The sequence below is a fragment of the Rana temporaria genome, chromosome 2 (genome assembly GCF_905171775.1).
Source record: "Rana temporaria chromosome 2, aRanTem1.1, whole genome shotgun sequence".
NCBI lineage: Eukaryota > Metazoa > Chordata > Amphibia > Anura > Ranidae > Rana > Rana temporaria.
In genome coordinates, this window is record NC_053490.1 from 30,306,592 (window position 1) to 30,320,877 (window position 14,286).

Sequence of the window (14,286 nt, forward strand, 5' to 3'; positions counted from 1 at the left end):
ACAATGAGAATGTATGGGGACATAGCAGCGTTGGAGGCCACGCCAAGCCCTACCCACTGACCACAGTTGGATTAGGAGATATCGCAAACCCTACAAATTATCATTTATGAAGGCAACATGCATTCTCACTGTGGTACATTTAAGAAAACATTGCTATAGGAGAAGCATGTGAAATAGTTTTGATGGGTTTGTTTTATAAGGCCAACAAATCTGATATTTCAGTTTTTGGAAGATGCTGAAAAGACTATTCTTCTACCTGTGATGAGTTCCTGGGTCTGCACGCCTTCTGTATCTGTTATAATTAATTGAATTGTTTTATATTATGGAGAATGTGAAAGGAGGAACACACAAAGATGACCAGAAACACCAAAAACTCCCAGAACTGAGCCAGGAATTACGGCATGAAAGTATTACTGCTGGAGTGTCCCAAAGAAGAAAGGGGCCAACTCAGCCCACCAGGCTCCACCTATAATATTTTTGGTTGGACTGACCCATTAAAGACTCCCCTTTAGCTGAATGTATATGTCTGTAGTATAAATTGTCACAAATGTCTTAATAGTCTCCTCCTGACATGGAAGAAACAATGTGCAATTATTGAAAATGTGATCATTTTAAGATATTTATTTTTTAAATTGAATAAAAATCAGCATTATTTTATGCAATAAAAACACTAATGATTCAGGTATTGGGGTGAAAAATTTCGGAGTTTTATTTAATAATTTGCAGGTAAAGGCAAGATTAAAGGGGTTGTAAAGGTTTGTTTTTTATTTTCTAAATAGGTTCCTTTAAGCTAATGCATTGTGGGTTCACTTACCTTTTCCTTCGATTGCCCTTCTAAATGTTTTTTTTTCTTTGTCTGGATTTCTCACTTCCTGTTCCTCCTCAGTAAGCAGGAATGTAGTCCCAAGAGAGGGGGTGAGCAGGCTGACTAACCCCCAGCCAGAACAGCTAGGATGATGGGGGCAACCTTACAGGAAGTGAGAAATTCTGACAAAGACCCTGAAACTGAGCTGCAGCACGGTGGCCAAGACCATACAACGGTTTAACAGGGCAGGTTCCACTCAGAACACGTCTCGCCATGGTTGACCAAAGGAGTTGAGTGCACGTGCTCAGCGTCATATCCAGAGGTTGTCTTTGGGAAATAGAAGTATGAGTGCTACTTGCATTACTGCTGAGGTTGAAGGGGTGGGGGGTCAGCCTGTCAGTGCTCAGACCATACGCCGCATACTGCATCAAATTGGTCTGCATGGCTGTCATCCAAGAAGGAAGCCTCTTCTAAAGATGATGCACAAGAAAGCCTACACACAGTTTGCTGAAGAAAAGCAGACTGAGGACAAGGATTACTGGAACCATGTCCTGTGGTCTGATGAGACCGATAAACTTATTTGGCTCAGATGGTGTCAAGTGTGGCGGCAACCAGGTGAGGAGTACAAAGACAAGTGCGTCTTGCCTACAGTCAAGCATGGTGGTGGGAGTGTCATGTCATGGCCCAAAATATTGACACTTTGTGCCCATTTTGGACATTTTTACTTAGGGGTGTACTCAATTTTGTTGCCAGCGGTTTAGACATTAATGGCTGTGTGTTGAGTTATTTTGAGGGAACAGCAAATTTACATTATTATACAAGCTGTACATTGTAGCAAAGTGCCATTTCTTCAGTGTTGTCAAAAAAATAAGGGACCATCCTCTTTATTACCAGGGATCACAGTGAGTAGCGGAAGCAAGTATTCTCACCAACAGGGGACGTTGAAGAATTGGGAGGCTTCAGAAGGTGTCAAGCCAGGGACCCAGCCAGCAGAGGTGACGCTTGCAGAGCAGCCTTGTGTGCCAAGTCAGGGATTGAGCAGGCCTGTGGTGTGAAGCTTGAGGAAGATACTGTACTCAGTGAGAAGGTTGGAAGAACTCAGGAGATCCAGTGGCAGTGGATCAGAAAGTCTAGTGAGTTTTTTCTCGATCTCAGCAATCTCAGGTTTTCCTGGTAGTAGAAGAGCTGGTCGGAAAACGTGTGAAAAGTTAGTACCTACTGCTCACTTAACCTTTTACATTGCATAGTAAGGTGAAATTAGAGGTTTACTTTAAACCCTGAACTTTTGATTTCCTAGAAAGAGCAGCCAACATTGTCAAGCTAGTGAAAGGAAACCAGCCACATGTATTTACTGTAAGAGAAATATCCCTTTCAAAACGATTCAGTGATCCAGCCTCCTTCCACCAGACCATCACAAACCTTTGCAGTTATGTACACAGTTTAATCCCTCTGATCCCTAACTAACCAGAAGTGTAAGAGAAACACAAACAAACCGTAAGACAGCTTGATGGGTTTCAGAGTTTTCCAGGGCACTGGCGGGCCTATGTGCTGCAATCCAGGGGGCTGACTTTATTTTTGTATATACATATCTGACATGAAATGTGGAGAGAATTGACTGGAGAAATGCCAGCTTAGCATATTTCAGAAAATGTAAATACAGTCCAGCTTTTAGTTTACAAAGCTTTGCATTGCATAGGTTGCATATTTTTCAGCTTTTGGACTCACTTAGTTGCCCAAGGAGTAGAGATGTATGAGCCCTTGAGCCATAGTGACAGGGTCTCTTGACTGCTGGGTACATGGTAGAATCCTTCAACATATTTCTCGAATTATCTGTAGCACTACCCCCGTAGGAGCTGCTGGTTTAAATTTGGGCCTTGCTCGTTACCTCGCTCTTCGTTGTCTAAGGCGGCGTACACATGGTCGAACATGTCCGCTGAAACTGGTCTGCGGACAAGTTTCCGCGGACATGTCCGACCATGTGTACGGCCTAGCGGACAGGTTTCCTGGCCTAGCGGACCGTTTTCCAGCGGACACAAGTTTCTTAGCATGCTTAGAAACTTGTCCGCTGGAAACCTGTCCATCGGACATGTCCGCTGGTTAGTACATCTAACCAGCGGACCAAAATCAAATTGATTCGACGCATGCGTGAAAGCATTGAACTTCCTGGTTTGCGCACGTCGCCGTGTCTCCGTCACCGCCACGTCACCGCGTTCTCTGTCCGCGGGGATTTTGGTCTGATGGTGTGTACACACATCAGACCAAAACATCCCAGGAGACATGTCCGATGAAAACAGTCCGCGGACCGATTTCATCGGACATGTCTCCTCGTGTGTACAGGGCCTAAGGGATGAGATGAGAGACTAAGAAACTTCAATTTCCACACAAGTAAATCCCTTTTTTTCTGACAGGCTTTATTTCACACAAACTTGTATAGGTAGAGGGATAGAGGGTCAGGGGAAGGTTCAGGCACACAATGCAGATGACTGGGGAACTTCTAAGTTTCAAAAGTCACACTCACCACTTTCCTCAGAGTGGGTATTGCTCACCAGGATAGGCCCCTCTCACTGGCCTAGCAGCCGGGATGATAGACGGACAAAAAAATACAGTCTCTGCCACAGACCTTTCTTTGATGGTAGACATAAACTGTTCCAGAATCCTCTGCCACAGGATTTAGTACCCGGATTACCAGCCGTACAGTTTAGAGCCTTTAAGCCGACCCGGATAACCCTGTAAGGCATCATAGAATACGGTGCATCCTCCAATAAAGTTACCAGGCCTCTCCGGAGAAACCAGCCTTCCGCTTGGTCCTCCCCAGGACAGGTCCTCCCCTGGTTTCCTCCATTGAGTGGCTTCCTCCCGCAGGAAAAACAGCACAGGATCACCTTTAGAGTGCAGGCCCCAGTCAAGACAACTGGGCCTACCTGGCGGAAATGCAGCCTCAGGCCAATGTGGCCCTGGGGCTGAAAATGGATTATCACCGACCTCGAGCCAGGAGGGCCACGAGGCAAAGACCCCCGAGAAAATGGCGTCTGCCCCTTAAGTATCCTTCCCCACCATGCCCAGCGGGGAGACCACTCCCACTGGGCTGTTCCCAGGGAAAAACACCCAATACACTCTGGCCTGCCTGTGTTCCAACATTGGCCAGTGGTGGTAACGTCACCTACAGTTGTATTCAAAATTATTCAACCCCCACTGAAATTGATTGTTTTGCCAAGTTTGACATTGATTTTGATCATCCTGTCATCCTGCTTACAATTAAATCAAAGAGGCACGTGTAGGTCAGACAAATATAACATAACATTTATAATGAAATAACCACAAATGTCTTTTCTGTGCTCACATCATTATCAGTTTTATTCAACCCCCAATTGACATTCAATCTTAGTACTTAGTACAACATCCTTTTACAGTTATAACAGCTTTTAAACTTGAAGCATAGCTTGACACAAGTGTCTTGCAGCGATCTACGGGTAACTTCGCCCATTCGTCATGGGCAAAAGCCTCCAGTTCAGTCACATTCTTAGGCTTGCGCACTGCAACTGCTTTCTTTAAGTCCCACCAGAGGTTCTCAATCGGATTTAAGTCTGGTGACTGCGATGGCCACTCCAAAATGTTCCAGACTTTAATCTGCAACCATGCTCTAGTGGAGTTGGAGGTATGCTTGGGATCATTGTCCTGTTGAAAGGTCCAACGTCTCCCAAGCCTCAGGTTTGTGACGGACTGCATCACATTGTTATCCACTATCTCCTGGTACTGAAGAGAATTCATGGTACCTTGCACACGCTGAAGCTTCCCTGTACCTGCAGAAGCAAAACAGCCCCAAAGCATGATTGACCCCCCGCCATGCTTCACAGTAGGCAAGGTGTTCTTTTCATCATAGGCCTTGTTCTTCCTCCTTCAAATAATAGCGTTGATCCATGGGCCCAAACACTTCTAATTTTGTTTCATCAGTCCACAGAACACAATCCCAAAACTTCTGTGGTTTGTCCACATGATTTTTGCATACTGCAGTCGACTCTTCTTATTCTTTGGAGACAGCAAGGGGGTGCGCCTGGGAGTTCTGGCATGGAGGCCTTCATTACGCAGTGTGCGCCATATTGTCTGAGCAGAAACTTCAGTACCCACATCTGACAAATCTTTTGTCAGTTCCTCAGCAGTCACAAGGGGACTTTTCTCCACTCTACGCTTCAGGTAGCGCTCAGCAGTCGAAGTCAGCATCTTCTTTCTGCCACAACCAGGTAGCGTTTCAACAGTGCCCTTTGGCTTGAATTTGCGAATGATGCTTCCTATGGTGTCTCTTGGTATGTTTAACATCTTTGCAATCTTCTTATAGCCATTGCCCTTCCTGTGAAGAGTAATCACCTCTTCTCTTGTCTTCCCGGACCATTCTCTTGACTTCACCATGTTTGTAACCACACCAGTAAATGTCTAGAAGGAGCTGAGTATCACAGTCATTTTAAAGCTGCCTGATTGGTGCTTATTAGGCTTTATTGCTGCTCCCTGACATCCACAGGTGTTTTCAATACCTGATTGAAAACACTTCAATGAACCTCTGTTCTTCAGAGTGGTAGTCTTTCAGGGGTTGAATAATTGTGTAAATGAAGAATTCACAAAATAAACATTTACTACTGTATTACAAAACCAATTGATGTCATTTTAGTTGCATATGGTTCTTTAAGAAGTCCTTGTAGGATTTCATTCTGAATACAATTACAAATGTACACTAAATTCCCTAAAACCCTTTACAGCATTGGGGGGGTTGAATAATTTTGAATACAACTGTACAGGCAAACAATGGGAAAACCCTCCATGCACAGCCATAGCCGGAACAGAGACCGTTTTTATTTTTTTCTTTCATACCGTCTACATTTTCATCAATCAATGATATCATGTTTCGTCATTAAATCTTTTTCCATTTCGTAAATATAGCCACACAACAAAAGAAGAAAAAAATCATTATACATTACATTCCACCTTGAAAAAGAAAAGACAATAGAAAGCAAGAAAAAAACAAAAGAGAATAAAGACACAATTTTAGCGGGAGAGTGGGGGAGGATATATAAAAGACATGTCCTTCCCTACCCTTCTCCCCATCTCTCCCCAATTCAAAATACAACTACCCCATTACCCTGGTTGCAGCCCCCAACTTTAAAGTTGGAGTCCAACTTTAAACAGTATTTCCTAAATACTAATATATTTTGGGTCACACACACACCAATTACCCATAACATAAAAGTGAATAACATTGATTATCTCATGACAATGGCATCTGAAATTGGGTGAGATATATTATACAGCAAGTGAATATGTTGTCCCTAAAGTTGATGTGCTGAAAAGTGGGCCTAGCCCTAACTCTAGTGATTTGAGCAACTTTGACAAGAGCCAAATTGTAATGGCTAGACGACTGAATCTCCACAACTACCACTCTTGTGGGATGTTCCAGATCTGCAGTGGTCAGAATCTACCAAAAGTGGTCCAAGGAAGGAAAACCAGCAAGGTAACATGGGTGGCCATGTGAAACTCAAAGGCTGGCCCATGTAATCTGACCCAATAGGAGAGCTACTGTAGGTCAAATTGCTATAAAAGTTAATGTACAGCACACAGAGCATCGCAGTTCATTGCATATGTGGCTGTGTAGCCACGGACTGTTCAGAATGCCCATGCTGACCCATGTCCACAGCCAAAAACACTTACATTGGATACGTGAGCATCAGAACTGGACCATGATGGAGCAATAGAAGAAGGTAACCTGGTCTGATCAATTCAACAATGGTTTTAGGAACACTACAATGAAATTGAAGCATTGGCCTGGCCTCCATAATTCTCCAGATCTCAATCCAATGAAGCATCTGTGGGATGTGCTGGAAAAAAAAAGTCCGATCCATGGAGGCCACACCTAGCAACTTACAGGACTTAAAGGATTTGCTACTGATGGCTTGGTGCCAAAAACCACAGCATACTTCCAGAGGTGAAGTGGAGTCCATGGAGTCCATGGCCATGCCTCGATGGGTCACAGTGAGTGGTCATACTTTTATGACTGATTAGTATATATATATATATATATATATATATATATATATATATATATTCACATATATATATTGTCACGGTATCGGTATGATATCCCCGTCAAAGATTCCCTTCTTCCATAAGAACGTCACCCAATATTCCACTAGGAGGAATATTCCTGAGATCGCCCATTAAGCCACACATTAGTCCAGGCTTACTGCTAGAACAAGACAGACTTTAATGTTATAACACACAGCTTATATGTCATTTCCAAAACTGTTACAATGACAAATATCCGCCCCCCTCACACTGGGGCTTCCATACAGATGATTAGGCAGACACGACGGAGCCGAGTCTGAAAACACATTTCCTTTAGACAATGACATCAGTGACGCTGAGTACTAGTTGTACTGAATACATTAACTAGACGGCTCGACCCCGCATATAGAGAGATAATTACCACAATGAAGCAATCATAATAATTAACACAAGCCACTTAAACACAGATCTCCTTCACACAACACAATAGACCAATTAACCTTTAGAAATAGTGAGGGGACATTAGCACGTCAATAACCTGTTAGCCAGGACTGAATCACACAGGGCAAGCAGGGAGAATTAAACTGAGACATATAGGCAAATGCATCACATATATGTAGCGCCCCCTTACTTTCAGTATGGGCACTACGCTAAAGTTAGTGGGGAATGGGAGAGTTATTTTGCTCCCATTCATAATTTGTTAAATTTGGGCTGCTGTCATTCCTAAACTGTCCTGTAGGTCAGTCTGCGCTCCAGGGGTGCCGATCCCACCCCTGGGCGACAGTTGGCACTAGTGGGGTTCTGGCAGAGCCACTTTTGCCCAGCAGCCAATTAGAGGAGTTTTCCCTCGCGGGGCATGCTGGGGGAGAGTATATATGTGGCAGACGCCATTTTTGTTGGTTCTTCGCGGGTTCCAGGTTCCAGGTGCGGAACCCACCTTTAGGGTGTGCGCATCCAACGGACCCGATACCAGGCCGGGGTTGCATGCTACGCAGAGCTCCTTGTTGCTGAAAGGGGCCCCAGTGACTTGCTGGGTCCCCGGCTATATTGAAGAGATCCCAAGCTATGTGCGATGCGGTGGGGGATCGGCTCAAGGAAAACCCAGAGGCAGGTTATCTGAGGGGCTTGGACGAACCATCGGGGATCTGGTGACCGGGACATTGACATGTACACTTCAACTGTCACCCGGTGACTCTAACCTAATCTACTGGGAGGATTCGCTCAATCTATTTAGCTCATTCAAGTACTAGGCCTGTGGCAGAGGTCCCTAGAGCCAGGTCTGTGGCAGAGACCTGTTCCTCCTAGCAACCTTAAAGTGGCGCTTCAGCTGCCAGGCTCGTGGCAGGAGTCTGTCCGGAGGCACTTCACCCATTGTGGCTAGAGTGGCGACGAACCGTATCTACTACTACTGAGAGCAGGATTGCTCTTTCTCATATCCAGGCCTGATACTGCAGAATTCTTTATTGCTTCATCAACCTTTTCTCTCTACCTCATGTTGATGTTGGTCATGTTGGGCCGAAAAAAAAACATTCAGAAAACCCTCATTTATTGTCTGGACATTCGCTCACTACTCTACTCATTAACTTCACCCCTAGACAACAGTAAGAGGTAACTTAATATGCCGATCCCAACAACAATCAGCGGCTCCTGAGGGGGTAGCGCTATATATATATATATATATATATATATATATATATATATATATTATATCTACTAGGATTCTAGATTTAAGATTTACGATTCTAGGATTTTTTTAAATAAATAACATAAGCAACATGGTAACAGACACTACACAAAAAAAACGACTTAAAGGTACATAAGAAAATCGGTCATCTTCCCACTAGCTTGACATCGAACACTTAAGTGTAAACTTTGCAAATATCTCTTTGGCCTTTGATTATAAAATGCGGACATGTTTATTTTGGTTGGATGCCCCAGACAAACATGAGCCATATTGCGAATTCAAAATTTTCTCTGACATCAAAAATGGATGTAAAGAAGACAATACAGACTGTGTGATTCATGGGAAAGTTTTCCTGCTAAATATAGTCCAGCAGAAAATAAAAATGAAGATAATTGCTCAGACTGCTTGTTTAAGTCATTACACTACAGATGTCCTACATCATTGGCATGTAGCGTCGGAGTCTAGGGATTGTGGATCATAATTTCGCAAGAGCAGATTTTCAAGTTGTGTTGTCAGTCAACTTATACTTACTTAACAATTCTGAAATGTATCTCTGTTATGGATCAGGCCCCCGAAAATCTATTAGGCAATATACATGCGAATATGTGAGTCCACCAATCCGAGCGCATTCACAGACACGCATGCTTAGCACAAGACTAACGATGCACCACAATCTGCCATAGTTCACTGTCTTGGATGCCACCACTAACACCAACTCTCATGGTTCCTTCAGATCTTTGCAAGTTCATTTTGGTCCATTACCACATGCATGTTAAGATGCGGTATTTGTAAATTAATGTGAGTTGCTTTAAGGTGGGCGGTGGCCCATTCAATCTGAATGGGCTTCCAACCTAGAACAACGGCTTAAAAAATTTACATGACCTTTTTTATTTTATACAAGCTTTGCAATGTGCTGCCGCATGGGTGCATTGTCCTCTGCTGAAGTTTTCATTGAGCCACCATTCTAAATAAGTGGCACCAGTGTGCACAAGCTGCCATTCCCATAGACACACTCCTAAAACTTGTGGACAGCCTTCCCAGAATATTTGAAGCTGTTATAGCTGCAAAGGGTGGGCCAACTCAATATTAGACCCTACTCTAAGACTGGGATGCCATTAAAGGATCAGTTGACCTTTCATAACACGTTTCCCTAACTCATATTCATACATACTAGGGCCAATTTAGACAGGATCCAATTAACCTTCCAGCATGTCTTTGGTGTGTGGGAGGAAACCCACACAGGTATAGGGAGAACATGCAAAGTCCAGGCAGGTAGTGTGGTGGTTGGGCGTTTAACCAGCAACCCTTGTGCTGCTAGGTGAATGTGCTAACCACTACACCACTGTGATGCAGGGTATAACATGTTATGAATGCACCGTCACCTGCACCTCCCACTCCCCCGCTCCCCCACTTTGCCAGCTAGAGGGGAATCTTCTCCACCGACTAGCTGTCAAGAAAAAACTATTTTTTTTTCAACCCGATCATTAAAACGGTCTTGTCTACACACGATCGTGAAGAAAAAAATGCTTTAGCAAAGCGCGTGACGTACAACACGTACGACGGTACTATAAAGGGAAAGTTCCATGTGGATGGCACCACCCTTTGGGCTGCTTTTGCTGATTCCGTGTTAGTAAAAGACGATTCGCGCTTTTCTGTCTGTTACAGCGTGATGAATGTGCTTACTCCATTACGAACGCTAGTTTTACCAGAACGAGCGCTCCCGTCTCATAACTTGCTTCTGAGCATGCTCTTTTTTTTCACGTCGTTAAAGCCCACATACGACCATTTTTTACAACCTTAAAACGTTGTGAAAAAATAGAGTAGGTTCAACATTTTTAATGCCCATTTTTTAGATCGTGAAAAATGCTCTGGAGCCCACACACGATCGTTTTTAATGACATAAAAAAAAACTGAATTTTTTAAAACCCGAAAAACGGTCGTGTGTACGCGGCATTAGTCTTAGGACTAAAATGGCATTTTAGTTTTAGTCCCATTTTAGTCTCCTGCAATTGTTTTTAGTTTTAGTTTTATTTAGTCGACTAAATCTCCAAGACATTTTAGTCGACTAAAACAAATTTTATGGAAAATTGGGAAAGAAACTGCGCTAAAAAAAATTGTGTTTAAAAAATCCCAAAGTGAATGGTGAAAAAAGTGATAAGAAAGCTGCAAACCTGCTGAAAAACAAAACAGTGAACAACTATGGAAAAATTATGGAAAAAATATAGGTAGCACAACCTATATTTTTTCCATAAAACAAATTTTTGTCTTCTAAAATCGAATAGATGTAGCATTTCTACAATTTGCAAATTATATATATATATATATGATTGGAAATCTTATAATATAATTGTATAATATACAGTCCTGATCAAAAGTTTAATACCACTTAAAAAATGGCAAACAATCATATATTTTACATTGTTGCAGTGGCGGCCCGTCCATAGGGGGCGCTCGGGCGCCGCCCCCCCCCCCCCCTCCCCCAGTCAGTAAAAAAAAAAAAAAGATAAAAAAAAAAATATCTAAAAAAAAAAAAAAATTATTTAAACATGTCCCTTTAAGAAAAAAAAAATCCAAAAAAGGTCCTTATGTGCACTGTCAGGGCGCCGGGCGCAGTGCCATATGGGTAGCGCCACGTCTGTGCAATCACGAGATTGCAGACGAGGCGCTACATTGGCAGCCAAAAAATGCCTTTGTGGCGTTCTCCATCGCGCCACAACTTCCGGCGCGATGGACTGTGTTATTATGGACGGGCGGGTGTCACACTATTGTGTTCCGACATAGTACAGGAAGTGACGTCGGCAGTGTACTCTGCAACAGAGCTTTTTTTCTCAGGAAATAGGTGCAGGAACTCAACCACAACCCCGTTCAGATTTCACAAACAGTAGAAGGGTCTTAAACGGGCATTAAATACCAGAATTGCATTACATACAGAGTGCAGAGTTTAGGGGGTTACACACAGAGTGCAGAGCTGTCACTTGTAAACACAGAAACCAGACTTCTGTGTTTACAAGTGATTGTGGTGAGCGGGCACCAAAGGGTCTGAGCCAAAGGTGGTGGAACTGAGTTCCCCCAAGTTCCCCCTGAAAAAAAGCCCTGCTCTGCAGCTCAGTGGAACGCAGCGCCTGTGTGGATCTGGAACAGGTAAGCTATGCCTTCCATGCTTTCCCCTCTGCTGATCATCTACTGTATGCTGTGGCAGCAGCGTCCATCCAACCTCTCCTCTCTGTGAAATTAGCGTCCGGCACCCACATGCTTTCCCCTCTGCTGATCATCTACTGTATGCTGTGGCAGCAGCGTCCATCCACTCTCTCCCCTCGGTGAAATTAGCGGCCGGCACCCACATGCATTGCCCTCTCTTCCCCTCTGCTGATCATCTACTGCTGTGGCCGAAGCAGCAGCGTCCATCCACTCTCTCCCCTCTGTGAAATTAGCATTGCGGCTGGCACCCCCATGCATTCCCCTCTTCCCTGCTAATCATCTACTGTTTGCTGGCAGCAGCAGAGTCCATCCCCTGCTGCCGTCAATGCCCCCCCCCCGCTTATTAAAATGTTTTATTTTACATGCAAATTACAGCAAAAATAGTGTCTGTTACATTCCCCCCCACTTATTAACATTTTTTTATATTTAAATTACAGCAAAAATAGCCCTCACATTCAAATCCCCACCCATCTAACCAAGAAACCCCCCTCAACCCCCCCCCCCCCCACCTTTACTAAAAGTTTTTTAAATGAAAAGTCTGGTGGCAACAGCCATACCTATCAAACTCCCCCTACATTAAGATTGGCCACAGAAAGTTTTTACATTAAGATTTTTGCTGCAACAGCTTATTCAGCAGCTTGTTTGGCGACAACATTTTTTGTACATTGACAGTGCAGCCACAATAGCGCCACAACCCCCCCTTTTTCCTGCTTATTAACTTTTAATCCAATTCATTCAGCGACAATAATGGAACCCCCCACCAGTTTATAAATTATTTAAACATTCGGTGTCCCCCCCCCCGCTTATTATTTATTTTTTAACATTAGGAGCGGCACAATCACCAACCCCCACCCCCCCTGAACCGGCCCTGAGCCTAGGTTTCCACAAATCTGATGGCTAGCAATGTTAACTGTGCAGTTGGCCCATCAGAATGCAGTTCACATGCACCAAAACCCGCTTTTCATTTGGGCTCCGTTTCCACTTGTGCAAATTGTCTTGCGACTTGGGATTGGAAAGTTGCATGACAAGTCGTACCCAATGATTTCCAATGAGAACCGTTCATATCTGTGCAATGTCAAGTCACAGCGACTTCAAAGTATTCCCTGCACTACTTTTGTCCCACTTTGATGTGACTTGAGGTCCATAGACCTCCAGAATACACAGGCATTGCGTCAAGTCGCTGCAAAATCACGGCAACATTTTTTGACAGAATCTTTCGACTTTCAGGCTTTTCAGGCTAACGCAGCCTGAAAGTAGCACGATTCTGCCGCAATTATGATGCGACTTAAAGCAATGCCTGTGTATTCTGGAGGTCTATGGACCTCAAGTTGCATCAAAGTGGGACCAAAGTAGTGCAGGGACTACTTTGAAATCACTGTGACTTGAAGTCGCACAAATATTTGCACCGCAAATCACATGCCCGGTAATCTAAAGCAGTATGTCCGCAGTATCTGGAAATTTAGTGCAGTATGTCCGCAGTATCTGGTAATCTAGTGCAGTATGTCCGCAGTATCTTGTAATCTAGTGCAGTATGTCCGCAGTATCTGGTAATCTTGTGCAGTATGTCTGTAGTCTCTGGTAATCTAATGCAGTATGTGCGCAGTCTCTGGTAATCTTGTGCAGTATGTGCGCAGTCTCTGGTAATCTTGTGCAGTATGTCTGTAGTCTCTGGTAATCTAATGCAGTATGTCCGCAGTATCTGGTAATCTTGTGCAGTATGTCCGCAGTCTCTGGTAATCTCGTGCCCATTTAGAGTCCTTCATTACTAACAGTGTAATTTTTTAGTTTGTTTGCGCCGATCTGTAAGGCTGAGCTATATACCATGATTTGTGATGCTGGGGCTATATACTCTGTCCTGTGATGCTGAGCTGTATACTCCTGACACTATGAGTGGAAGCAAGTGGAATACAAAGGACGGAGTGGGTGGATTATATAAGGGGTGTGGCTTATGAGAAGTGGGAGGGACCAACCATGGAGAGGCGGGGTCTTGCGCCCCCCATTCTAAAACTTCACCAGCCGCCACTGCATTGTTGGATCTTAACAAGGTTCCAAGTAGAGCTTCAACATGCAACAAGAAGAAATGAGAGTGAGACAAAACATTTTTTGAGCATTCAATTAATTGAAAATAACGATTAAACTGAAACAGGCTGTTTTTCAGCTGATCAAAAGTTTAGGACCACACCTCCAAAAAAAGTAAACCCCCCCAAAATAGAAATCCAACTTCCAAACATGAACTCAGTAATGAGTAGCTCCACCGTTATTGTTGATCACTTCAAAAATTAGTTTCGGCATGCTTGATGCAAGCGTTTCCATGGGGTGAGTGGGAACATTTCTCCAAGTGGTGAAGACAGCCGCACGAAGGCCATCTACTGTCTGGAACTGTTGTCCATTTTTGTAAACTTCCCTTGCCATCCATCCCCAAAGGTTCTCAATTGGATTTACATCAGGGGAACACGCAGGACGGGCCAAAAGAGTGATGTTATTCTCCTGGAAGAAGTCCCTTGTCCTGCGGGCATTGTGTACTGTAGCGTTGTCCTGTTGAAAAACCCAG